General features: G+C 41.8%; 1 protein-coding gene across 3 annotated transcripts in view; it reads left to right on the top strand.

Annotated features, from left to right (window-relative positions):
• Positions 1-27,179, top strand: part of ZNF407 (zinc finger protein 407) — a 374,140-nt gene that overhangs the window by 264,326 nt on the left and 82,635 nt on the right. The window lies entirely within an intron of this gene.

Below are 27,179 nucleotides of genomic sequence, written 5' to 3'. Positions count from 1 at the left end.
ACCTACAAAATGGGAGAAAAACTGAAATCTATCTGATAATGGGCTTATATTCAGAATATGTAAAGAACTCTTTTAATTCAACATTATCAAGGCAAATAACCTGATTTAAAAAATGAGAAAAGAATGTGAATAGCCATTTCTCCAAAGAAAATATATAAATGGCCAGTGAGCACATGAAAAGATACCCAGCATCATTACTTGTTGAGGAAATGCAAATCAAAATTACCATAAAGTGAAAGTGAAAGTCACTCAGTCATGTCTGACTCTTTGTGACCCCATGGACTATATGGAATTCTCCAGGCCAGAATACTTTAGTGGGTAGCCTTTCCCTTCTCAAGAGGACCTTCCCAACCCAGCAATTGAACCCAGGTCTCCCATATTACAGGCAAATTCTTTACCAGCTGAGCCACAAGGGAAGTCCAAGAATACTGGAGTGGTAGCCTATCCCTTCTCCAGCAGATCTTCCTGATCCAGGAATTTTTTGAAATATTTGCCTCTTTTTTCCTTGGACTATTATCGAGAATTTTTTATGTTAATATATTTTGATATAAGACCTTTGTCAGATATATGTCAAACACTTTCTCTGAGGTGGTAACTCTTTTTTTTCCCTCTTAACAGTGTCTTTTGTAGAGGAAAAGTTCTTTTATGGTTTGCATTTTTGTAACAGTATGTAAAAACTCTTTGTCTAACATAAGTTACCAAGATTAACTCCTGTGTTTTCTTCTAGAATCTTTATGCTTTTATATTTTATATTTAGATTTATGGTATGTTCTGAGTCAGACTTATATAACATGAGGTATAGGTTAAGATTCTCTGGTTTCTTTCATATAGGTGTCATTTTTCAAGCAATATTTGGTGAAAACAGTATCTTTGTAGAATTGTCTTTGCACTTCTGTTAAAGCAGGCAGTGATGTTTCTTTAATCTCATTTGTTTCCCCTCTATTACCATAGCAATTTCAAAATTAAGCATACATGGGTTTAAAATTTTATCCTTAGAGTCCCATAAGTGGACACATGTGTTTTCCTCCAGTGTTATGTGCCACATCACTTCAGTGGGCCAAGATCTGATGGGAACTCACAGAGAATCCATCTGATCCGTCAGTGTCTTGTCCTGCCCCTGACTGACTTCCTGAGGACAGCTTACTGCGCATGGTGATTGTTTTAACCAGTCACTCAAAGCTCTTATGAACAAATAAAACGAGATATGCACATTTACATTCAGAATATAATAAGCAGAAATTCTTATTTCTTAATCCTTTATATTAATGAATAAGAAAAGGCTTTTCCTTTTTGCTTACGATTCTTCTCTGGTTAGCTTTGCCGTCATTTTAAATATTATTCACCAGTTTTATATGTTGTATTCATCATGTTTTTCTTACTACCTAAGAATTCCACTTTAAAAAATTTTGTTCTATCAGCTCACACCCATTGGGATGACTACTATATAAAAAAGAAAAACAGAAAGAAAAGAAAAGAACAAGGATTTGCAGCATGTAGAGAAATTGAAATCCTTGTGCACTCTTGGTGAGAATGTAAATTGGTACACCTGCTATGGAAACAATATAGTTGTTTCTCAAAAAATTTTAAACAAAACTACCATAAAACATCCAAGGAAGTAAAAGCAGATCTCATGGTATTTGTAAACTCACATTTATAGCAGAATTATTCACAATGGGCAAATGGTAGAAACAACTCAAATGTCCATTAATGAATAAATATATAAAGAAAATGTGATCCATCCATACGGTGGAATATTGTCCAGCCTTGAAAAAGAAGGAAATTCTGACACAGTACAACATGGATGAATCTTGAGGATGTTATACTCAACTGAAGTAAGAAAGTCACAAAAGACAAATACTGTAAGACTGCACTTACATGAGGTCCCTAGACTAGTTAAGTCTTGTGTAGATATAAGAATAGGATGGTGGTTGCCAGGGGCAGTGGGGCAGGAGGAGGGTGGGAAATGTTGTTTAGCAGGTGTAGAGTTTCACTGTTAAAATAATATGGAAAATTCTGGAAGTTGATCATGTAACTGTGAATGTACTTAACCCTACTGAACTGTACACTCAAAAATGGCTAACATAACTTGTGTATTATGTGTGTTTTACAACAGTTAATATTTTTTAAATTATAAGTAAAAACTCCTAGTTACCCCCGTCTTACGTATTTTCTGCACATACCCATATTAGAAAATATTAAATAGGTGTTTCTGTTGGTGAGGTATCATTAGGGAACGGTAGGCTTCCTGGGTGTCTTGTTGTTGTTTAGTCCCTACATTGTGTCAGACTCTTTTGAGACCCCGTGAACCATATCCTGCCAGGCTCCTCTGTCCATGGGGTTCTCCAGGCAAGAATACTGGAGTGGGTTGCCATTTCCTTCTCCAGGGGATCTTCCTGACCCAGGGAACGAACCCAGGTCTTCTGCATTGGTGGGCAGATTCTTTACAACTGAGCTACAGGGAAGCCCTTAAGCCCTTAAGCCCAGGTAGCTTAGAAACTATTAAATAGGTGTTTCTGTTGGTGAGGGATCATTAGGGAAATGGGGGCTTCCTTGCCTGGGAAATTCCATGGACAGAGGAACCTGGTGGTCTTCATCATGGGGTTGCAAAGAGTCAGACATGACTGAGCATGCACGCACACATTAGGCAAGGCAGTTGATTGGGATGGAGAAAATGAAAATTGGAAAGTTAATACAGAAATTATACTAATGGGCTGGAGACTCTAAAATTAAATAGACCAAAAAGATGTTATGTGATACATGCTAATCAGGATTTGAAATATATAAATCAATTGAATAAATCTGCAAAGTTTGTATATTCAAGAAAAATATGAAGGAGCAAAATATTTTAGCTTATAGACGAGCTTGTACTTTCTTATTTTTTCCTTTTTTTTCTATTTCTAAGTGAGATTAAAAGCAAATATATTCTTGTGATAGGTGAAGTTCCATCATAATACAGTAGTCACTTAAATCACTTAATAGCTTTTATTGCAGCAGAATATAGCATAGCCCCAACTAGATAAAGTAGTGGTTGTGATGGCTGGTCTAGATCCTTCTGAAAATGCTCTGCTCAGACAGTTCACTCTTGTCACAGCTATTAGTGCCACTCATGAGGAGCTTGTCAGTGTGATTGGCAGAGGTATTCTTTCATCTTGTGAAAAATCGTAATTTTGATGCATGCTTAAAATAAAAACCTGGCATAAGTGACTTCCTGTTTATAAAGGAAAAGGCAAGGCTCCTTTGCAATTAGTGTAAATTTTTAACATTGAATTGAATATAAAATTTAATTTTCTTTTTACTGAGAGAGAACTGTTTTTTAAGGAACTGCCTTTCAGGATTTCCTCCCCATTGGTTGTCTGGCTCATTAAGTTAGAAAGAACTATAGTTAATAATGGCTTCTTTTCAGATATTGGCAAGGTCAGATTTGGGTTCTGTTGGCTTAAACAGAATCTGTATCTCAAAGTAATGAAACATCCTTTCGCGTCTTGGAGTAACGTTTATGTCAGTTAATCTCTTTTAATGATAAATGTCTTGGAGTGATTAAATAAGTTAATATTTGTAAAGTACTTAAAGTAGGGCCTGGCATATGTGAAGTGCTCTGTAAGTATTTAATTAATAAAATATTGAACTGACATTACTCTATGTCTTCTAGGTTCTTTTTAATTGTGCCAGTAGGGGTTGCTCTTGAGTGATAAGAATAGATATTCTGAGTTACGTTTGATATGAACATAGTGACCTGCATCACTTGCATATTCACATGTATGTATACCTTGTTCTCTTGATTAGAGACAAAGGCTGCTTCTAATAAATGGATTTATTTGCTTTAAAGACTTGATTGGTGTAAAATGACAGAAGACATGAAAATTCCCAGGTAGTTCTCTTGAAGCTTTAGAATACTGTTTGGTGATATTACAGTTAGTTTCACCTAAAGTTTCTTTTTTTTCTTTAAAAAGTAGCACCCTCATGACATTTCCCTCTTATCAGCCAGTTAGGTATCATAGCTTAGCATTCTTTATCTTTGTCACTAAATATTTATTGGCTCTGTTGACGTTTTTATGGAACATCCAGTCAACACTGAACTGTAGTGCCTGGTGTTTTACAAATAATCAATGGGTAGGAATAGGTTTGTTAGATTAAAGTTGATAATCAGAGCAAACTTTGCATTGAAATGAAGGGCAGAATAGGTGCCATGTGTTGTCCCTCTTGAGAGATTTTAATTGTGTTGCTATTTATTGACTTGTAAGCACTCTTGCTACTAAAACGAGTGCTAGAAATAGAGTTTGCTGCACGGGTGGAGAGGTGGCTCTAAGTTTTGCACCTCAAGTGTCAGCGAAGATAATTTATCTGAAGTGCAGGAAGGCAGGCTGAAGTGTACTTGACTCTGTGAGAAGTGAGCAGTTAGAGAGGTGGGAAGAGGAGACAGGCTGCGACGCGAGAGGCAGAAGTGGCCCTTTGGGTCAGTGAAGTGGATTATGAGGGGATGGAGTTGAAAAGTTGGACTGCTTAGAACACGTAGTAAAATGCAAAGAATCAAGAGAAATACAGCAGGAATAGCTAGTTAGAAGTGGCTGAATGACACTTGGGAGTGTTTTTTGTTTGTTTGTTTGTTTGCTTTAATGTTATTCTTATATATCTTTTGTCCATATTTCTAGCCTTTTCCCTCTGTATGTAAAGAAAAAAGTTTTTTGTGATCTTTGCTTTGAGATCTCATGAATCTTGCACCAGTCAAAGAAGCAGTTTTGGTTTTAGATATAGTTCTGTAATAGCACTTAATATATTTTCTTTTTTCACCCCAATTTCTCTGTGTGTCTAAGAAAATGTGTTAGAAAGACATTTTAAAGATGTTTTATGTTCCATTTGAGCATATAAAACTTTCAGGCATCTTTTTTTTACCTTGAAAAAGACATTGGCATCCAGGGTTACATGTTTTTATTATTTATGGCAGGATCAATTTGGGTGTGTTCATCATCTAGGCATTAATATGTCAAGATATTCACCTATTACCTTAATATGTATAATCATTTTCACTCAACATATAAGAAACATGTAAGAAATAATTTATCATCATGATGCAGATAAAACGGAATGTGCCTGACCTAGGGGTTTTGAGTTAGATCTGAAGGTCTGACACGGTAACTCACGCAGGTGTTCTGTGTACTCTTGGTTATGTGGTTATACTCCACGTCTGTGTACTTAGGGAATTACCACGGCCCTTCTGAGTGAGCTTCCCCACAGTGAAAGCCAAGACCATCCTCCTCACCGCTCTTCCTCCCTCCTCAGCAGACAGGTGTTCCTGTAAGTTCTCCTCAGGGGTGGGGCTCTTTCTTTATGTCTAAGTCAGCCACAGGTAAGGTCCTCATCTCTGGTATGAATCCCCATGTAAACCCCAATCCACAGAATGCTAAGCAGTAGTGATGCGAAGATTACAGTTACCGGGTTTTACCCTGCAAATCAGATTAGCAAGGCAGCAACCAGTTACAAGTTACAGAAGGATGGTACTCGAACCTTTCTTTAATAGTTTCAAATTATCGATGAAAATCATTTTCACTGTATCTGGTGATGACTTCTGAATCATATAGAAAAGTTGAATCATTAACCTTTATAACTGTTTTTAATGGGGAAGGTCTTGTAAACTTCGTGGAGTTCATGACATTGATATTCTGCTTCCTTTGTGTGTTACAGAACACATTTTAAGTTCTGAAGAGACTAGAAATTTTGTTTGAGGATTCGTAACTACTCTTACATTGAGACCTTATGTTTGGACTGTCACAGAAAAGTGTTGGGCTTTCTCCACCCACGATGTGCCCCAGAGCACCACAGTGGGCCTCAGAGGTACGACAGTGGGCAACACAAGCCTGCCTTGGTAGAAATGTTGTATTTAGTGGGTGATAGATTTTCATCAAACAACCACACACAAAAAAATGCCAAAATGCTGTAAAGAAAACATCAAAGATGCTTTGGGAGGTGATCTGTGTAGGGCACCCGGGAATCTGTGCAGAGCTCAGGCTCAAAGGACACTTAGGCAGCGGAACAAGGAAGACCGCAGAAAAGAGGGAAATGGTGAATTTAAGAAACTGTTAGAAGTCAGTATGTTATAATAATACTTTTCTAGTTGATGTAATCTTATTATGTCTCTTTCACAATAAGTTTTTTCTGCTGTCTAGAACATAAGAACGATTTAAGAAGCAGCACTGAATTAATTTCATTTTATTCTACATAACTGACTATATTATATATACTAGTAACAATTTCATGTGAGCTCTCACTGTTTGTCAGATCATTAGGCCGTTTTCAGGAGTATCAGCTTTTCTAATTTCTGGAACAGCCCGATGCTACTGTTACTCCCGGTGTAATGGTGAGGGGGGAAATGAAGTGGAGTAAGTGACCCAAACGTGCAAGGCTTGTGGCGCCGTGTGAAGCTGGGGCTGGTTTCAGTGCAGCCACTGTTACATGGCTGTTTTATGCTGGATAATTGACTATGGCGTATGTAGCACGTGGATTAAATGTCACCATCCCAAAAGTGTGTTTTCAGGCACGGTCTGATCACAGAAGCAGGACCATTTTTAGTATTATAGAATAAGAGATTTATTATAAAGATTAGACCTTTCCTAATTGTAGGAGTTAAAACCTTGAAAGTGGTCCTAATGGAATGAATTCCATTGTATGTATGAAAATCTACTTTAAACCCAGTTTTAAATGTATCTACCGTGTTTTATAGATAGCATGTGTTGGATTTTCTTGGCAAAATAGTGCTTTTTGATATATCGGGGAGATAGTCAGTTAAATCGAAGACCAAATCAAGTTTTAAAAATTTAAAGATGCAGCTGGAATTATTCCTTAAAATTTCACCATTCTTAAAATTTCACCTTCTCTCCCATGTGGGCTACGGGAAAGGGTGGTGTATTTGTGAATACTATACCTGCTAGACCTGGTAGCGTTCTGTTCCACAGACGCACAGCTTACCTGCTAAATTATTATCTGCATGGTACTCATACTCAGAACTTGCATGGTGTGTTTCATGAGTAGGTTGTCATTTTAATTCATTTCCTCTTTTTTAACCCATTCCAGTAATTTTGCTGTTTGCCTATGAATTGGCCACATATAATTCAAAATTGCTTCCTTTCTCCTTTGGCTTCTTTTACAACCTTTGACCTTCGAATGCACTTATTTAGTATGTCCATGCAGTGATCATCATTTTTCTATTGTGTCTTTCCACAGACATGGTGAGGTCATTCCCAAGCATAACGCTTTTAGCACAAATAGGTTACCTCTGTGAAGAGTGTGCATTTTGGACCTCAGTACTAATCTAATTGATTTTCATCACATATGCTTATTAAAAATCTCGAATTCAGACTTTCTCAGTCTGCTGTCTTTGGGTTGGTTTCCAGGTAGTCTCTATTTTTCTACCTAATTCTTGACTGACTGTGATAGTAACCTCTTGTAATTAAGAGGCTCTGTCTCCTTGACACACAGTATGCCCTTTTAGTTTATCTTAATTTTTTTTTAACCTCTAATCATTTTTTAAAAAATTTTGTCCATTTACTCGTGTACCACTGCTTTGGTACCTTTCAGATGTTAAGTGCTGTCCATTTATCCTTAGTAACCATGCTGAATTTTTCTGTCCTTTTTAATATTTAGGTTTTATTGGATGAATGTAGATTGCACCTTCTCTTAACTGTGTCTTAAATAATTGCCACTTAAGGGAATTAAGAACTACACGGGAAGGAAAATGCTGAGCCATGGACTAAGCAGAGGGAGAAAACGTTCCCACTGGGTCCAATTTCCTAAGAAGGACCATCAGGCTCGTTGCAGGGGCCTGGAATGATGGTCTGAATGACCTCTAGGAAATGATAAGTTCACAGAGGAACTTGCCTGTGTTTGCACCAAGGAAAAGAGGGCCGGGTGGTCGTCACCCCACTAAAGACACACAGCCCACTTCCTCGTCCTTGGCTGAGTTACAGAAGCACAAGGAGACAAAAGAACCATATAGGCCATGGGGTCAGAGTTGACGTGGCAGGATGAGAGATGATCCAGGGTTTGATAAAAGCTGGTGCAGGGGTGCTTCTGATCCAGGAGGGGCGATAAATGAAGGATCTTAAATCCTGAATGGGTAGGTTTTTTTTTTTTTTTCTGAACAGGTAGTTTTGATCATGTATTATCTATTTGTTACCTTGAGACCAATGTCTGTTGCTTGTAATGTGTAGACATTTATCTAAATACACACACCTAAAGCATCTTTTAGACTGTCACACTCCAAATTTCTCTTATACTATTTTTTATTCTGTAATCTGGACTCTTGAAAGTGAATATATTGAAACACTGGCATTGATCTTTGTTACTGTAATCAGATCTTTATATATTGACAGATGATCACTCTGATGTTTTCTATTTAAAAACGAAGTGTAACATAACAAGAAGGTGCTTTAGATATAATGAGGTTCAGCAGTTCGGTAATAATCTGACAGCAGAAGACCACTATGGAACTGTTTAAAACAATTAGTTGTGTTTTCGAGTCTTTTATTTATCAACCGCAGACACTTAATAATTGAAGTGTGAAGGAGAAAGGCAAAGAGGTAGATGTCAAATAATTAATAAGAAATGCATTATATCTTTGTTCTAAAAATACTCACATGAATTGCATTTTTATTTCAAATTCTTACATAGTCAAGTAATGATGGAGACAAACTTCATAATATTTATATAACCTCAGGGTTACATGAGACATGAAAAACAGACCCAGAAGGGGGGGAAAAGTAAACAAAGTTTCACAATCAATTATGAAAAAATATTTACAACACATAAGACAGATAGAGAATTAATACACAATTAGTATTCTCACAGAAGGCCGCAATCCCTAATTTACAGAAAGTGAAAGTGAAGTCTCCCAGTCGTGTCTGACTCTTTGCCACCCCATGGACTGTAGCCTAACAGGCTCCTCAGTCCACGGAATTTTCCAGGCAAGGATACTGGAGTGATTTGCCATTACAGAAAGCTCCCTCAAATTGATTTTTGTAAAAAGACGAATTTGAATAGGCGTTTTAAAATGCAGGTTACCGCTAAGTACATGCAACGATGTTTGACCTCGCTAGTTGTCTATATCAGAACCATACAATGCCAGTTTTTATCCACTGGTAAAAATGTGAAGGGTTAAGAATGACCAGTGATGGAGCATTTGTTGGGAAATTGAAAATCTCACATATTATTGGGGGAGAATGAGTTGGTAAAACTCGGAGAAAGTAAAGTTAGACCTCCTTTTAAATTTAATTTTTAAAAAATTTTTATTTCATATTGGAGTGTAGTTGATTTACAATGTTGTGTTAGTTTCAGATGTTAAGCAAAGTGATTCAGTTATACATTTACATGTATCAGTTCTTTTTCAGATTGTTTTCTCATTTAAGTTATTACGGAGTATTGAGCAGAGTTCCCTGTGCCATACAGCGGATCCTTGTTGATTTTCTATTTTATATAGTAGTGTGTATTATCTATTACATATATATGATTATCTATTATATATAGTAGTATATATGATATGTATATGATTATCTATTATATATAGTAGTGTGTATGCTGCTGCTGCTGCTGCTAAGTCGCTTCAGTCGTGTCCGACTCTGTGCGACCCCATAGATGGCAGCCCACCAGGCTCCCCCGTCCCTGGGATTCTCCAGGCAAGAACACTGGAGTGGCTTGCCATTTCCTTCTCCAGTGCATGAAAGTGAAAAGTGAAAGTGAAGTCTCTCAGTCATGTCCGACTTTTAGCGACCCCATGGACCACAGCCTACCAGGCTCCTCCGTCCATGGGATTTTCCAGGCAAGAGTACTGGAGTGGGGTGCCATTGCCTTCTCCAAGTAGTGTGTATATATTAATCCCAAACTCCTAATTTCAGATTAGGAGTTTGGGATTAAAATGCACATGCCATTTTGACTTAGCAGTTTTACTGTTAAGCATCAGTCTCACGGAACGAATATCCTCCAGTGTCAGGATACGTTGTAACCGCTGAGAACTGGAAACCTTGCCAGTGCCCATCAGGAGGGAATTGTTCATACAGTGGGCAGATACGTGGTTGTTAAAAATGACCTGCATATGTGTGTATTGACCTAACTGTGATAGGTAGTTAGGTCCAAAAAAGCAAGTTGCAAGATAATGTGCCTGCCAGGACTATTCCTTTCTTAAAAAGGGGTGAGAGTAGGGTGGAAGGAGGGGGGAGTCCCTGCATGTATATTTGTATGAGCATAAAGAATCATGCAGATAATCTACATCAAACTGTTAATATTGCCCATCTCAGAGGTAAGTTTAGATGGTGCATGGATACTGTGCATTTTCTACTTTATGTAAATGGATTTTTTTTCCCCATGGCAAACACATATTCAGTAATTTAGAACTTCTGAAAGATGTTAAAATGGCATGCTGAGAATGTCCCGTTTTATTTTTTTAATGTATGTAGTGTTTAGAAAAAATGATGGACCTACAAGTGCAAGCTTTTCTGTATTTTCTATGTTGTTTCTAATAATCAAAAAAGAAAGCAGCAAATACTATTATGAAACTATTCTAAAGACCTCAATAATCAAAATTAAGGAAATAGACCCCTGTTCTCCAGTTATATCCAGATTGCCACCATGGTATCTGGGGTAAAGGCTATAGTCTAGTGATGAGATACACTGGGTCTGAGCCAGCTCTGGTACTTCCTCGCTGTGTGAGCTTGGGGACATTGGCCCCCATCAGTCACCTTCAGGTTTCCTGTGTGTCAAATGGGTTTAGAATCTATCCAGTCATGGATGTCATGAACATTCGCTTGTTAAATAAAGTCTCCTCTGCGGTGCTTTTCATATAGGGCTTGCCAGTTAAGCCATCTGCTTTCCCCTTAAGATTTTGAATATCAGGAGAAATATGACTTAACTTGTCAGATTAGAGGAGAGAGTTGTGGACAGAACATGTGTGACCCCCACCTGTGTGGGGCTTGGCATCATGAGAGAGCAGACAGTGACCACTGGTCACAACTAGAACTTAAAATAGCAGTGGGGCTGCGTGCTTGAAGTGAAGAACTCCCGGGATCAAGGGTGACCCACAGAGGAAGTGAGCTCAGTGGGGCGTGGGTGTTGGAAAGCCTCCCTGGGGGCTCACGGTGCTTAAGGTTTCCTCACTCTCAGTCCATTGATTGAGAGACTGGGATGGTATTCCAGACACGGAAAGTGAAAGTGATAATCGCTGAGTCTTGTCTGACTCTTTAGCAACCCCGTGGACTGTAGCCCACCAGGCTTCTTTGTCCATGGAATTCTCCAGGCCAGAATATTGGAGTGGGTAGCCGTTCCCTTCTCCAGGGGATCTTCCCAACACAGGTATTGAACCTGGGTCTCCTGCATTGCAGGTAGATTCCTTACCATTTGAGCCACCAGGGAAGCCCCCGGCAGGGAGGGGAAAACAAAAACAAATACACACTCAGACATAATCAAGCACATATATGTACTGTAATGGATTGGTAAGCAAATACTTCAATATCTCAAGGACAAGTAGGGTTGTAATGAAGCAGAGTAAATCAGAGTTGCTCAGAGTGCCATTAAATAGGTTAAGCATTATTCCTTCTTTAAATTATTCCTTCTGTAAGTGATGATTGACAGTGTTGGGATTTTTCTCTGTCTTTGATTTCCTATTACATGAAGCCTGTGTTTGATGGTATCAATGTAGAGCTACATCAAAGTTGCTTTTAGAAGAGAACATACACAGCCTTAAAGCTGAGAGAAAAGCAAAACTCCCCCCGAACAGTGGCTGTAGTGATGCTTATTGATGATTATTTTTTGATGGTTTTATTTGTTTATTTTTGGCTGTGCTGTGTCTTCGTGGCCACGTGGGCCTTCCATTGCAGCATGTGGGGACGACTCTCTGGTTGCAGCAGCTGGGCTCTCGCGGTGGTGGCTCCTCTTGTTGTGGTCCAGGCTTGGAGCAGAGGCCCAGCAGTTGTGGCCCGCGGGCTTCATTCCTCCGCAGCACGTGGGGCCTTCCCAGATCAGGGATCAAACCCGCGTCCCCTGCATTGTCAGGCGGATTCTTCACCACTGAGCCACTAGGAAAGCCCCTATTGGTGATTATTTTATTTCTTCATTAAAAAAAAAAAGTTGGCAAGGCTATTCCAGGGCTCATATCACTTCCTGCCTCTTAAACAGATTTTTTCATATGTGTAGTGTTAGAATGGAACCCTTCAGCCTAAACCAAATCACCTCCATTTCTGGGTGTGGGTGCTCCACGGGGCTGATGAGCAGCGAGGTTATAAGCTGTTTTTAGTAGAGTCTACAGAGAAAATAAGGACTGTGCTTTTGTGTCCACCCGAATCCTCTCGCACATATTCTCCCTGCAAAGGGAGTTTTTGAAGCTGTGGGAGGGTACTGAAGCCTCGTGTTTGTTTCCAGAGAAGAGTTCAGACCGCCACATGTGTCTTTGAGAACACTTCTTGATCTTGCATGATCTAGAAAGACTTCATTCTTCTCTTTGTCTTTTGTCTTAGCTGAAGTCTTGGTGACACACATGGGGGAACAGCTGGGGAATGTGTATTCCTCCATCGTGGATGTGGGGTCAGAGTCTAAACAGGACACAGGGCTAGGATGCTCAGCAACTTGCCTTTAAACAGAACCTTTAAACCTGTAAGCCTTTAAACCTCGGCTAGTTTGTAAAAATCTTTCTAGCCTCTCTAACCTGAAGGAGTATTAAAAAAGAGAAAGAGAAAAGATTAAAACTAAAAAGAAAGAAAAAGTGGTCATTTCAGAATTTGCTTTTTTAAGGCACCTGATGTTTGATCTAGAAGCGTGTCTTGGCCGGTCACTGCGGGCCTGGATGACCTGGTCACATGTTTGCCCTGACGGTGAAGTGAGCATCCAGAGTCTGCGGTGCTGTCTAGCCGTTCTGTGACACCCAAGCTTTCCCCGGCAAGTTTCAGGGCAATGCCAAAGACTTATTGACGTATTTGGGGTTATTTTGACATTTTTTCTTCCAGTTTCTTCTGAGAGACATCCTTTTTTTGGCGAGTGACAGAATCTTAGACCCTATTTGTAAGATCTATTATGAATTTATTTTAGAGGTCTTCCTTATCCTACCCCCAAAGCAGTCACTTTGAAAATCTTAACTTCCAACAGTTGCATCTACTGCAAAAATCAATTTACATTAGAGTTATTTCCATCAAAAGGGTCATTTTTAAAATGTATAACCCAAAGTCATGTAACTCTAGTAAAGTGATATTTTCCTAAGAATTTTGATTGTTTTTACACTGCGTAATCTGGAGACTGGAAGTGTAGATGTCCCTGAAAGAATGGCACGGGTAAACTCGTTGCTCCCCACAGCTGACTTTTGGGTCCTATAGTAATGGAGCTTTCAGCACACTGGGCTTCTCTGCCTTGCAGCTGTCACGTTATGTGTTGAGCGTTCATTTTCCATCTGCAGATTGAGTTATTTGTCTGAATCGCTGCCCTGCTGGAATTTCAGAGTACTTTTGAAGGGAACTAGACCGTGAAAACACAGGTTGTTTGTCCTCCATAGAGGGATAGTCATAGATATACTACTGAGCAAATTTGCAGATAGAGTTACACTTTGCTACTTAAATTACCAAATTCAAGATATTAAGAGAGAGTTTAGTCTTGAATTCAGGCTTCCCTTGTGACTCAGCTGGTAAAGAATCCACCTACAATGTGGGAGACCTGGGTTCTATCCCTTGGTTGGGAATGTCCCCTGGAGAAGGGAACGGCTACCCACTTCAGTATTCTGGCCTGGAGAATTCCATGGACTGTATAGTCCATGGGGTCACAAAGAGTTGGACATGACTGAGTGACTTTCACTTTCACTAGTCTTCAGTTCACCTAAGTTAATCAATATATCAGGCTGTTCAGTAATACTGACCCATGACTCCAAAGCCAAAAGTTTGTGTTGGGAGAACCAGAAGGTACACTGTGAAGTGACTGGAACGAGGTGCTTGGTGTGTGAGCTGGGGGTCCCCAGGCTGTGTCATCAGGGCCGAGGTGCTGCCCACGCACCCTGCGGGTGGTGTGGGTTAGAGGGAGCAGTCACCTCTGCAGAGACTTCCGGGAGCGTTTCACTGCGTGAAGCAACACTGGTTTTCCCCAGAGGCTTTCCCCTTTCTTTTAAACCTTAGGATTGTGCTTGGCATTATCTGTGGCTCTTCTGGAAGCATGTAGATTGCTAATAGAAGTAAAATGGGATGCTGTAATCGAATAAAAATTTTCCCACTTAGTATGTTAACTAAAGTTTGGAAAAAGATTCTATATATGTGTATGTGTGTGTGTGTGTGTGTGTGTGTGTGTGTATAAAATCCATATCATTGTAGAAATGGGGCTTGTGAGGTGTATATGATGTCTAGCTCTGTGGGCTGCAGTGCTGCCTGATATTCACGGCCCACCAAAGGCACCTCCTCGAAATGGGAGCTTCTCGGTTTTCGTATTCTTTCCATAGAAAATAAAATCTGGTGATGATTTTTTTTTTTATTTAAAAAGTGTGTTAATTTACATTGATTTCTAAATTTGTTATGGATTCCTGATCTGAGAAATACGGTTCATCGCTGACTGTTCTGTTAGCTGACAGCCATTGATAAAGCATCTGTGCACAAAGTGCCAGAAAAGGTTAATATTTATTGATTTTTATGGTGCTACAGCCATGGAGTTTTGCCATCAAAGATGTATGGCCACCAGCACTGGAATGTGTAAAACTGCAGAAGGCACACAGATTTTATTATAACCTATGCCAGTATTCAAGATTTAAAAAATGACAGATATTTAACAAAAAGCTTGAATGTGTAACTACTTTGAACCTGTGACTTGAATTTCATATTTTAACATGAAATGCGAGAGCACTTAAAAACTAAAAATTAATCCTTGCTTTGCAAACAGCAATCACACTTAGCCTTTTCTTCCACTTAACTATATGCTATTGATCCGAGAAGATACCCAAGCAAGTGATAGCTGAAATTATGAGCAATAAACGGCTTGCTTCTTTCACAAAAAGTATGTAATTAGCAGTGAAGGGGGGAAAGCCTGTGTTTAGTTTTAAAGGAGTTTCAAAGAATCAGTTTGAGCACCACCCCAGTGTTCAGACGAAGCCAAGGAACAGCCAAGGAACAATCAATCGCAGCTCGTGGGTAGAAGTGAGGCGGGCTCACAGTTTTCTGTCTCCATCTGAGTAGTTAACCCGCAACAGTCGGCAGCACTGACCTGCTTCCAGTCATTTACTTGCTTTTCCCCTTACAGCTTGCATCGCTTAGTTGACTGTTTACAGCTTCCAGTATGTAACAGTGAAAGTAAGACAGTTTATGCATCACTCTGCGAACCCAGAGCACACCGAGAGCCTTTCTGTTCCCTTCCGGACTCCAGGCTAAGCTCGAATCGAAACTGAAACTCCCTACCTACTTTTGAGATTTTTTTTTAAGTGGGAGTTGGGATTTATTTCCATGAAAAATTTAATGTCAGTTATCATGCTGAAAAAAAGACATCTACTTTGACCAACTGACTGGATTGCAGTGTGTCCTGCACATATGTTTTTAGCTGTCCCATCAGTTTTGTGCTGTCTTTCCTTTTTTCCTTCTCCCACAGATAGCTTGCCCATTTTATTGTGCTTGTTCAGAGAAAAGAAAGAGTTTAGCCCCTTGAAAGGGAAGTGCATGTTGCCTAGAAAGCCACTCTTATGGCTTGAATATCATTTCAATTATGGCAACTTAAATTCTAAAATTGAAAAAATAAGGTTTAGAGAAAATTCCTGAATCGTGTTCTAAAAGCTGTTGACAGTATGAAATATTTTTCTAAAAACTTCATTGCCCTCTCATTTTATTAGTATTTATTTTATTGTTAAAATTTTCTTCGTAAATATACCAGCATGAAAGGAATCGGATTCTTTATTTTGTTTTAATTGCTTAATTTTTTTTTTTATGATTCTGTCATTAATCTAATTTTCTACTTCTTTCTCTTTTCCCCCTGTTTTAAACAGGCAAGGCCTCATACTAATAGTGCAGTAATTAAAACAGCCTTTCCTAAAGAATCCTGCTCTGTCCCACTGTTGTTTTTCAGTTGATACAGCCTGGGTTTTGTAGCCTCCCCACCTCAGGAGGTCTCTCTGGCTTTTTGCCACTCACCTCAAACCTCTGGGTGACAGCTAGGTGACAGGCTCCTCCAACACCCACTCCCACGTCTAAAATTAAACACGCCGCCAGTGTCCGTTCTCTGCATCCACAGCACCGACACCTCCAGCTTAGTCGTCGCCTAAGGTGCTGGCCGTGTAAAGATGGTTTGTGAGATCATTAACTAATTTATCATGTATTTAAGCTGTGTCATGGAGGAGTTCACAGCAGAAATGTAAGGAAACACATATGCAAGAAGCATTTTATATAACAAAGTAAAATGGAAAGCGAAGAAACCATTTCAAACCTTTTTGAACCATTCCAAATTAGAGAATCATTTTAAAGTTTTGTGGAATAACAGTGTGACTAAAGATCGAATTTTCAAATTTCACAAAGCCAGATTTACTATGAGAATCAGGGAGATTGTGCAGTTGTAATAACTGTGGAATTTGTTCTCTGTTCCACCCCCAGGAGAAAATAAACAAATCCCTTGAATCAATCTTTTTGTAGGCATGCATTATTTGATTTTTAGTAATCAAATTCACCCTTTTGAAAAGATGTATTTTGTTTTGTAAATTGTCACAAATATGAGCTATCAGAGAGAAAATATTTTAATCTCATTTAAAATGGTTTTATTTGTTAATTGTTAGGGTGTATTTTATTTCTAAATTAAACATATTCTAACAGTTGTATTTGGAAAACATTTAATGTATGTTTTATAACAATCTGTAGGCACATTTTCTTTTGCTTTTTTGGGTTGAAACTAAAAACTGAGAATGATTTTAGCTATTTGGCTTGTATTAGAGATGCGTTAAAAATTAAATGCAAGAAACCACTAATTGTGGCAGATGAAAACATTATTTTTTTAAAGCAAAATAACAACAACGGAAAATTTTCTGGGAAAAATGACTAAAATAACCTGACAGTTTTTAAGCTTCAAACAACTTATCTATGTTGTTGTCTTTGAGAGAGAGACTTTTAAAGTACATTTTAAGTAATTCTCTTCAGGTGAGTTTAACTGTATGCCGTGATAGGCTTCCCGGTTAATAATGTTATAGTTCTCAAATAAGATTTATTTTTTCCCCCTGAAGCATGTTTTTGTTTTAGTACTTGAAGGGCCTCTAAGTGGATTACCTGGTCAGCTTGACTGGGTTATTGCTGGTCACCTGGCAGATGGTTTTCTCCCGCCCCACCTTTGTCCCAAACTGGACTTCACCCAAGCCGTTCCGAGAAATCACCTTAAGTTTTTCTCCTTCATTTATGTGATCCTAGAGGAGGGGGAAAGCCTTTCCAACAAGACTTTTCTGTAAAGTCTGCTTTTTTTTGTTTTCCTTAGTGAATGGTATTACCTAAATTTAGCTGAAATTATTAATGGTTTCATGTGACCTGGGAGAATTAAAAATATTGTTAAGGAAGAAGGCCCAGGTTCATGATGTTTTCCATGCCAGCCTCAGCTGAGCTGTTTCTTAATTGCAGCTCGTTGGGGAATTGCAGAGGATCGTTTTTGGTAGTGCTGGACTTGGCAAAGTACATGCAGTACTTCAGTGGGGTGTGATGTGAAATGGCATCGTTTAAATTAAAAAATAAATCTGAGAGATTTTCAAGATGTGAAAGAAATGGAAGCTCAGGACAGGCTGCAGCCACAAAAGGCGCACGCAGGCGCAGACTGCACCCCGCGGCAGCCGCCTCCTGGCGGGGGAGGCGCATTCCGCATCCCGCAGGGCAGTGGTACCCGGCCCACCCCTGAGAGGAAGCCCCGTGCAGACAGACAGGTAGGGTCTCACTGCAGTCCTGTGTCTGCAGCCAAGCATTTCCATCCGCTGAGACTCACAGCTCTGAGCTCCCTTCCAGACCAGTGGCTCTGCCCCTGTGCCTTTTGTCCCTACTTACCTCCTTCACTTCTTTTCTCCTCTTACCGGCCTCCTTTCCTTTTTATTGCCTCTTTTACACAAGAACACAGAAAAATGCTGTAAGTTCACGCCCACAAAACTGATTTGGAAAGAAAGACTTGCGAGCAAAACCAGAGCGCAGCACTAAGAGCAGAGCCCAGAGCACTTCTCTCTGTGGGCCGTGCACCCGGGCCGCATCGGAAGTACCAATTCCCCATCGCCGTTTTCCAGAAGGTCTTTTTTTGTCTAAGGAACAAAGTATGCTCTCCTGCCTGCTTCTCCTTTTTGCTTATGTTGCTGTAACTGTTTAAGGGAGCAAATGCTTTTCGTCCCCCTCTGTCCCCCGATTTTCTCTACGGGAGCTTCTGCTCAGTGGTGCTTTTCTCACCTCACGTGCCGTGGGAGTCTCCTGTCCTCCTGCCGTTTGTTATAACCTGCGGCTGGTTCATCCAAGGCATCCACTGACGTCAGCCCATGCTTAGTCTTCATTACTGAGGGGCTCCGTTCGTTTATAAACAACACGGTCCAGATTGCTAGTTTTTAGCTGACTTTTCCCCTGTTCTCCCCTTCCTTACCCAAAGCTTTGTATCCATAGCCATCACTTTTGAAGTGTGAATTTTATCAGAATTGTTAGTCTAGCTCTGAATTCCCGTATAGGGCACAATGAATTCCCAAAAATATCAAATTAATTTAGCTCTTTAACAGGTCAGTCTGAGATATTTTATGTTTATTTTTGAAAATTGTATTCCTTAAAAACATAACTTACTCTCATCACATCCATACGTTATCCTAAGGAAAGATCAGGTTTAACTTTTAGGACAGAGGGAAGGCAAAATCTTAAAGAGAATATGTTGGAGGCAGAGGTTAAAGTGAGCCTCTTGGTGGTTCAGATGGTAAAGAGTCTGCCTGCGATGCAGGAGACATGGGTTTGATCCCTGTGTCAGAAAGATCCCCTGGAGAAAGGAATGACAACCCACTCTAGTATTCTTGCCTGGAGAATTTCATGGACAGAGGAGCCTGGCGGGCTACAGTCCATGGGGTCACAAAGAGTCAGACACGACTAACTAACAATTTCACTATTTTCATCAGTACTTTTAAATCTCTATGCACCTTAGACTTCTGTAAGAAGGCCAGGTAGAAATGCAGATAATATTAAATTACAAACCAGAGAAAACAACAACCTTAAAAGAAGATTTCAAATCAGAATATTCCAAGTATTAAAGTTGGAGACAAAGAAGATATGTCGTAACTTTTAATTCTTACGGTGTTTTACATAAGGATTTCATTTCCTCTTGCAAATTAGAAAGCATGCCAGCATGGGAGAAGAAGGGGCAGTCCAAAAACTGGAAAACAACTGTGGAAGAATCCACCAAGTCTGCAGCCAGCCATTGTGCTGATGCATAGAGCAGATGGAACAGAGCAGTAGACGACGCGCGGTAGAGTTGTGTGGCTCATGCCGAGCAGCAGAACTTGAGATGGCGCGTTAGAGGCTGCTTATGACATTTTCAGCAGATACGTTTCTCTCAGGAAAACACATTAGGAGTCAAGTGCTCCTAACGAACCGCTAGCACCTTGTGCAGAGCCTGGGCATGCTGACGAAAATGAAAAGCCTACGAAGCAGAGAGCTAGCAGAGCTGGAATCTAGCCCTGCTGCTCATGGCCACTGTCTGTGGAGGCACTTAACCCCTCTCTGCTTCCACTCTGTTAAGTGTAAAGTGGAGAACAAAATTTTAATAGATGAACTCGCTGGATCTTCCCTGGGTGATAATGCTGTAATTCTGTGAAACTAAAAATAATACTAGATTATAGTCCCAATCGCTTTCATAATTCAGATTTGTTCAGATGGTAAGGAAAGCAAAATCCCAGAATACTGGTCCTTTTCTGAGAGTTGGCATACAATTTTCAGGGATCCGAGGGCAGAAGAAGCATTCATGGATTCCCAGGTTAGGAAGACTAGACGCAGACAAGAGCAAGACCTGACCCCTCAAGGGCCCTTTTGTGCAAAGGGCTGTGAGCTCTCTGAACAGATAGTGACGCCCCTCCCGTGGGTCAGAGAGCGTGACTCTGCTGAGGCCCTGTGGCCTCGTGCACATGTGTGGGCATCTCGGAACCGGGAAGCCTGCACGCGGCCGTTCACCCAAGAGCACAGCCCCCGGGTGGAGGGGGTGTTCGATCTTCATGGTGTGGCCGCTCCTCTCCAGAAGTCGATTCAGAGAATACAACCCAACAGAAAACAGTGCCTTTTTTTTTTTTTTTTTGACCACTCAGTTACAGTCAGGCTGGTGGCTCCCAAGGACTCTCCCAGCTAAAATTGGCTTTCCAGGAGCAAAGCCGTCTTTGAGGCCAGTGGGAAGGGGACGGTAGGAGCGCCGATCGGCCATGAGGCTTCTCCAGAAGCCACCTGGATGTGGCCCCAGTAGCAGAGGGCAGTCCGGGGAGGGGGCCAGGTAGCCATCTTCAGAGTCCGGCCAGACTCAGAGCAGTCAGGCTTCTGGACTGCAGGGCTCCTGTCTTCCTAACCTGCCCCACTATCTAAAGATATCTGTGTACACTGCCCGAAAACATCGGCTGTCTGAAGATATCTGTATACACTGCCCAAAAACATCAGCTGTGATTGCCTTAACTCCTACCTGCCAACCTTTGCACGCTTCCCTGGTGGCTCAGCTGGTAAAGAATCTGCCTGCAGTGCAGCAGACCTGGGTGCGATCCCTGGGTTGGGAAGATCCCCTGGAGGTGGGAATGGCTGTCCTCTCCAATGTTCTTGCCTGGAGAATCACACGGACAGAGGAGCCTGGCGGGCTGCAGTCCACGGGGTCACAAGGAGTCGGACACAACTGAGCGACCCACACACTAACCACTTAGGCATTTAACAAGGTGGGAACAGTGTTGTCTCAGGCATGTAGTAGGCCCTTAGTGAATGGTGGACATTGTTTTTTTCTGCTGCTCAAAATAGAAGAGGCCTCATTCTGAAGTCCCGCTGATCAAGGTACCAGAGCCTGGGCCAGAGGTAGGCCCTGCATAGGAAGAGCTTCATTTCACTCTTGATTTCTCTTGACCACGGACTCAGAAAGTTTTCTGAGACCCTGTGTATAGCTGTTCCAGCATTCCAGGTACCTACAAATCATTTCATATGGTTTCTATGGTCTCCGTCAGAATCACTGTGATCAGAGAGCCCTGCTTTTTGTGAGAAGTTCTGCAAGGCGTCTCTGCCTCTCTGTGCAATGCGGTGAGCAGCTTTGGAATTAAGCTCTCTCCGCACCCAAGGAGGTCTCCCGTTTTCTTGCTAATGGGAATACTCTGATCGCATGCACTCCGTGCTCCCTCACCTGACTCTCCAGGGTTTTCTTACTTTTAACAGGATATGGTTTTTAATGAGGCTTCTAGAAGCTTCAGAAACCTCTCTGATTTTGTTTTGACCCTTTGCTGCTGCCTTTACTGGAGCCGAATTGATTGTACTGAAAATTTTGCCACCACCATTCAGATTTTAATATTTTCACATGCAACTTTTTTTTTCTTTTCCTAATTCTGGAATGGGCACATATAAGATATTATAACGGGTAATAATAATCCCTCCTGTTCAGGAGAGCAATACAAGAGTCTGAATAACCTCTTTGCTAAGATCATAGCAACTGTGTTTCCAGACATTTCCTAACTTTCAGCCTTCCCCATCCTTTCATTTTTCTGTATGATAGGGACATTTTAAACAAAAGCAGAAAACATTCACTGCTTCAGTTACTCGTAAACAATGGGAACCCCCACAAGGCAGGAATCCCCACAAGGGTGGGAGGAACAAGGGCGTTCCCTGGTTTGGGGCCAAGGCCCTTCGCTTTCTTTCCTCTCTGCTCTTGGTTTCTTTGCTTATTAGGCTTTCGTCAGCACTGACACCCTATTGAATTGCCCCAACAGTTTTGCAAACTCCAGAGTACTTAATGTTGTCTCATGCAGCGTGAGTTCCCAATAAGTTAACTGTTGACAGTTCTGCCTTTAATCACTTTATCTTCTCATTGATTGTGTGCTTTCGTATCAACATTTTGATATTTCTTCTATGATTATCATCATAGCTTTCCCTGTAATTACTTAGCTACCAGAAAAACCTTGAAATGTGGTGTCTTTTCCATTTACTCTATTTTTGAGCTTTGTATTTGCAGATTTATTTCACCTACAGTATTAACTATCTTGACTTCATGTGTGTTTTATTTTCATCATTAACTTTGATTCGTTTTCATATTATTTGTTCTTTACAGTCTTAATTTTCAGGAATGAGCTCACTTTTTGAATGAGAATCATTGCTAAGATTATCAGTTTTTAAATTTTTAATAGAAGTACCAAGGATAATTGGAGAACAGGGCAGTGGCGCAAAATGGGTTATAGCGGGGACAAACAGCCATTCTAGGGAAGTAAATAGAGCACGTAGAAATGTATTAAGTAAGAAATTCAAACATGCACTCGAATAACGACTTCTCGCTCAGCTCCAGGAAGTATTCAAGAGTAACTATGAGGGCATCGTGAGTAGTCTTCCCAATTCTCAATTCTGTTATTGAAGAGAAATACCTTTGAATATCCATGAGAAATCAACAATAAGCAGTTAGCAGCATGAGAGGCTGGGTGGAGACTGCTTGATCATTTTAGAGAGGCGACTGACTGTTTACTTTTCAAAAATAGAAGGATTCTGTGACTCGGGCTCCTTCTTCACACCCATGGTATTCTCTGTGAGCTCTGGGCAGCTGGGATGCAGTGCTATCTCTGTGGAGTCTCTCTTCTCCCAACCCAGGCCTGGGGCCATCCTGTCAGTGCTGACCGCAAGGACAGGGAGGCACAGGAAGGTTAGGACTGGCCAAAGGCCCACGGCCGTTTATGTGCCAAATGTCTTTCCGTGCCTTCTGGGGAGCAGCCACTGCTCCAGACCCTGGAGATGGAGTCTAAGCAAGTCAATAATGAATAAATACTGTAACACCAGGATGAGAGTCAGGAAGAGGGACAGACAAACAGAGGCCTGGATCAGAGAGAAGGAAGCTGGGATGGGCGGGTGGGAACTGTTATGTGTACAAAGTTCAGGAAAAATCTTAAGAAAATGAGTTTTTACAAAACAGTTTTATTGAGGTACAGTTGATACAACTGCACATGTTGAAAATGGGGTGTGTGATAAGGTTTGGCATAACGCCTTGGACCAGCACCGCAGCACAGAGAATGACACATGCCCAGCTCCCCCCCCGCCAGCTGTCAGGAGGTGACTTTTGAACGCAGTGCTGAGAACAGGCTCAGAGCAGCGTCTGCACTGTTGGGGCGGCCGCTGGCCCGAGAGGGAGGGAAAGCGGGCCGTGGTCCATGGCCTGAACAGGAGGAGGATGGAGAGCTGCCTCTGACTCTGATGGGCCTTTAAAGGGGCGTGAGCAGGACAGGAGCCTGGATGCCTTAATTTTTCAAAAATGTCACTCTGGATTGTGTGTGGACAGTCTCGGCTCAGATGGTGATTTGGCAGGGGGTGGTTTGGAGCTTCCTCTGCAAGTTGGGCTGCGCCCCCTGGTCTACCTCCCGAGCCCCTGTTCTCTACTTTCCAGGCCACCGATGACGGTGGCCAGAGACCATGAATGCCCTGGGTGTGTGGGTTTCAGTGTCTGCTTCTTCTGCTTGGTTTTGGCGTTATTGTTCATATGCCAGTGCTCTGCTCCTTCTCCATGTGGGTGTCCTCTGACTCAGCTTGGGTTTTTAAACTTTTGGAGCGTTTCTCTCCCTCGTGTTACATTCTTCCTGACTACACACAGCTCTCCCATCTTCATGTTGTTCTGCCCAAGCCTCTCACATGAGGCTTTATTTATATAGTGGCTTTTAAACCTCTTTAAAAAAGATTTAAATACAGTTATATATAGAAATACAAGGATTTATTTTCATTCTGCTAAGAATGTGACAGCAAAGTACACTAGTACCTGTCACAACCCAGGTGTAGTATCTTATTTTTGTGTCATTGTGTGGACTGGAAGCTTGCTTTTGATAGGCACCAGGACACCTGGTGCACCAGGGCACTATGGTTATGTGCTACTTTTTTCCTGGGGAAAAAGTTGAGACCTTAACTGGAAGGACAACAACGAAAGATAGACTCAAGAAAGAGGAGGAAGGGGTGTGCATGAGTGTGTGTGTTTACACTTGTTCAGACACATAAATATATACTTGACATATTTTTAATAGTAATTATAATGACAATAAGTGCCTAGCTTGATTTAATTTTTCTTTATTCTTCTGACATTAAGATGTTCGGGATTCAAAAACAATGCTTTTTTAAAGTAGGAAATGGGGCCAACCTCAGCATTTAATGTAAACTAGAGAAACATTTGTTTAATCTTAAATTAGCTTGCATAGAATTATTTCAAAAACTAACTCACCCAAAAACAGTTATTTGGGAGAAATAAACCAAATATTATTCCAGAACAATTATTTTCAAAATAGACACTTATATTCCTATCATATCTTTTTATATGCGGTTGTTACTGTATATCCTTAAGCGGTATCATTAGTAGCTATATGATTATGTCAGTACAGATATTTCATTAAGCTTTTCTCCTTGAACTTAGGATATAAAAGATATTAGATAAAGGAAAAAATAATATGAACATTTTTATTGTCATTTAATAGGGATTCAGTACTTCAAGAAGGACTGACATTATAACTATGCAATAATTAGTAAGATTTTAATGACTGAAACTAGTCCTAACATTGTTTTGAATCTTAGGTAGCCTAATCTTATCATTTGAAGCTTTCATTGCCATTAGAGATGAAGTTTTATGGAATTAGTTGTTATTGTTCCTTATATATACACGCACGCAAACACATACATGTTTATCTATATATTTAAATTTAGGCAAAGAGTATATGAAGCAACTATACTTATGGATAGACATGATTTGTCTTAATGATAATTTTTCCAGGCATGTTACCTGGGTTGTGAAAACAGCCCAGTCTCTCCTCCTGAGTTTCTGCTTGACTCTCCCACCACCTCTCTGCTCATGCCATCTCCCTGCTCACACCACCCCCCTGCTCACACCACCCCCCTGCTCACTTTACTCTCACACCACCCCCCTGCTCACACCACCTCCCTGCTCACTTTACTCTCACACCACCTCCCTGCTCACTTTACTCTCACACCACCCCCCTGCTCACTTTACTCTCACAGCCCCTGCTCAACCTCCTGCTCCTTTTAGCTCTCCACACCCCTCTCACTCTTCTCTCACACACCCCTGCTTCACAGCTCCCTGCTCACTTTACTCTCACACCATCGTGCTCTTTAGTTCTAAACCACCTCCCTGCTACACACACTCCCTGCCACTTTACTGTCCACACCCCTGTGTCACCTTTATCTCACACCACCCCCTGTCACCACTCCTGCTCATTTACTCTCACACAATCTGTCACTTTACCTCCACACTCCTGCTCCTTTACTCGCTCAACACTCTGCTACACTTTAAACTATCACACACCCCCCTGTTCACACCTACTCCTGCTCACTTTACTCTCACAACACCCCCCTGCTTCATTTACTCTCACGACCACACCCTGCTCCAGACACCCCTTTGTCACTTTACTCTAACACCTGCTCACTTTACTCTCACCACCCTGTTCACCACCTCCCTGCTCACTTTACTCTCACACCACCCCCCTGCTCACTTTACTCTCACACCACCCCCCTGCTCACACCACCTCCCTGCTCACTTTACTCTCACACCACCCCCCTGCTCACTTTACTCTCACACCACCCCCCTGCTCACACCACCTCCCTGCTCACTTTACTCTCACACCACCCCCCTGCTCACACCACCTCCCTGCTCACACCACCTCCCTGCTCACACCACCTCCTTGCTCACTTTACTCTCACACCACTTCTTTGCTCACACCACCTCTGTCTGACACCAGATGGAGTGGGAGGTTCCCACACCAAGCAGTCCTCTGTGACCCCAGCTGGGTGTCCTATGACTTAATTCCGTTCTCAAACACAGTCTTAACATATAACCAGAGGTCAATCTGACAAAGTCACAGTAATGAAATTTTACAAGGTCATTTTATTTTAGAAGGTTTAGAAAAATTAGAATGTTTTCCTTTCAAATTGATATACAGTGCTGTCAAGTGGACTGGAATACTCATACCAACAATCAACACATTTCCTGCAGAAAACGTACTTGTGAGGCCAAATGGTAATCAGGATGTTGCTTCACTGAGTTAAGAGCTGGAGCAGAGCAGCTGAGTTAAGACGAGTGCCTGAGCTGGAGGGCAGAGACAGCCACCTGGGCAGCTTCCCGCCTCGCCGGGGTCGTGGTGGTCCTGGGGGCCCCGTCTGGATGCCCGTCCCAGGGGTGTGACGGTCCTGGGGGCCCCGCCCAGATGCCCGTCCTGGGGGCGTGGTGGTCCTGGGGGCCCCGCCCAGATGCCCGTCCCGGGGGCGCGGTGGTCCTGGGGGCCCCGTCCAGATGCCCGTCCTGGGATGCTGGTGCCCCGCGTGCTGCCGCTGAGCACGTGCACCTAGCCCTGTGCTCCCTGCCCGGCCCGCCCGTGGGGCCCCATCCTCTGCTGTCCCCCTCCCATGGTGACGCCAGTTCCTGTTGGTGCCGCAGCCTGTGCCTGCCACACAGGCTGCACCTCGGCCTCCTCCCCACCTACCCGGTCACCCCATCACAAATGTCCCGCGGTGGATACCTTACATCTGGGTACACGTGACCAGCTTCTCTGGGCTGTGTTGTATTAATTACATTAACTTCTGGTTTAGGGGGAGTGTTTCACTGTCTTCTCTCTGTATCTTCTTAATGGGACATTCTCCATAAAGAATTGAACTTTGAAATTGTTCTGAGGAGTAAACAGGAGAGGGTTACAGTCGGCTATTCTTAACAGAGATTAGGAACTTGAAAATGTCAGTTTGTGTCAACATAAAGATACTTGTGTAGTAAGTATCTGATTAGTGAACTCCCTGGACATCTGCACTGACAGTCCCCGTCTTCCTCCGGGATCACAGCTTCACAGCTGTGAAGACAGCTTCTTTTCTTAACGGGACAGAGGCGGATGGCCCAGCAAGGACCAGCTTTTATGGGCTGGGCGGCTCTTTAAACCCCCAGCCCTCAGTACCGCTCCTCATGAGCTTCCGAGGGTGGACATGTAAAGCTCCACTTCCAGCCTGTCCCAGGTCCTTAACACGAGACAGATCGAAGTGTTGGGG

The sequence above is a fragment of the Cervus canadensis genome, chromosome 23 (genome assembly GCF_019320065.1).
Source record: "Cervus canadensis isolate Bull #8, Minnesota chromosome 23, ASM1932006v1, whole genome shotgun sequence".
Taxonomy (NCBI): Eukaryota; Metazoa; Chordata; class Mammalia; order Artiodactyla; family Cervidae; genus Cervus; species Cervus canadensis.
This window is presented reverse-complemented; position numbering and strand designations above follow the sequence as displayed.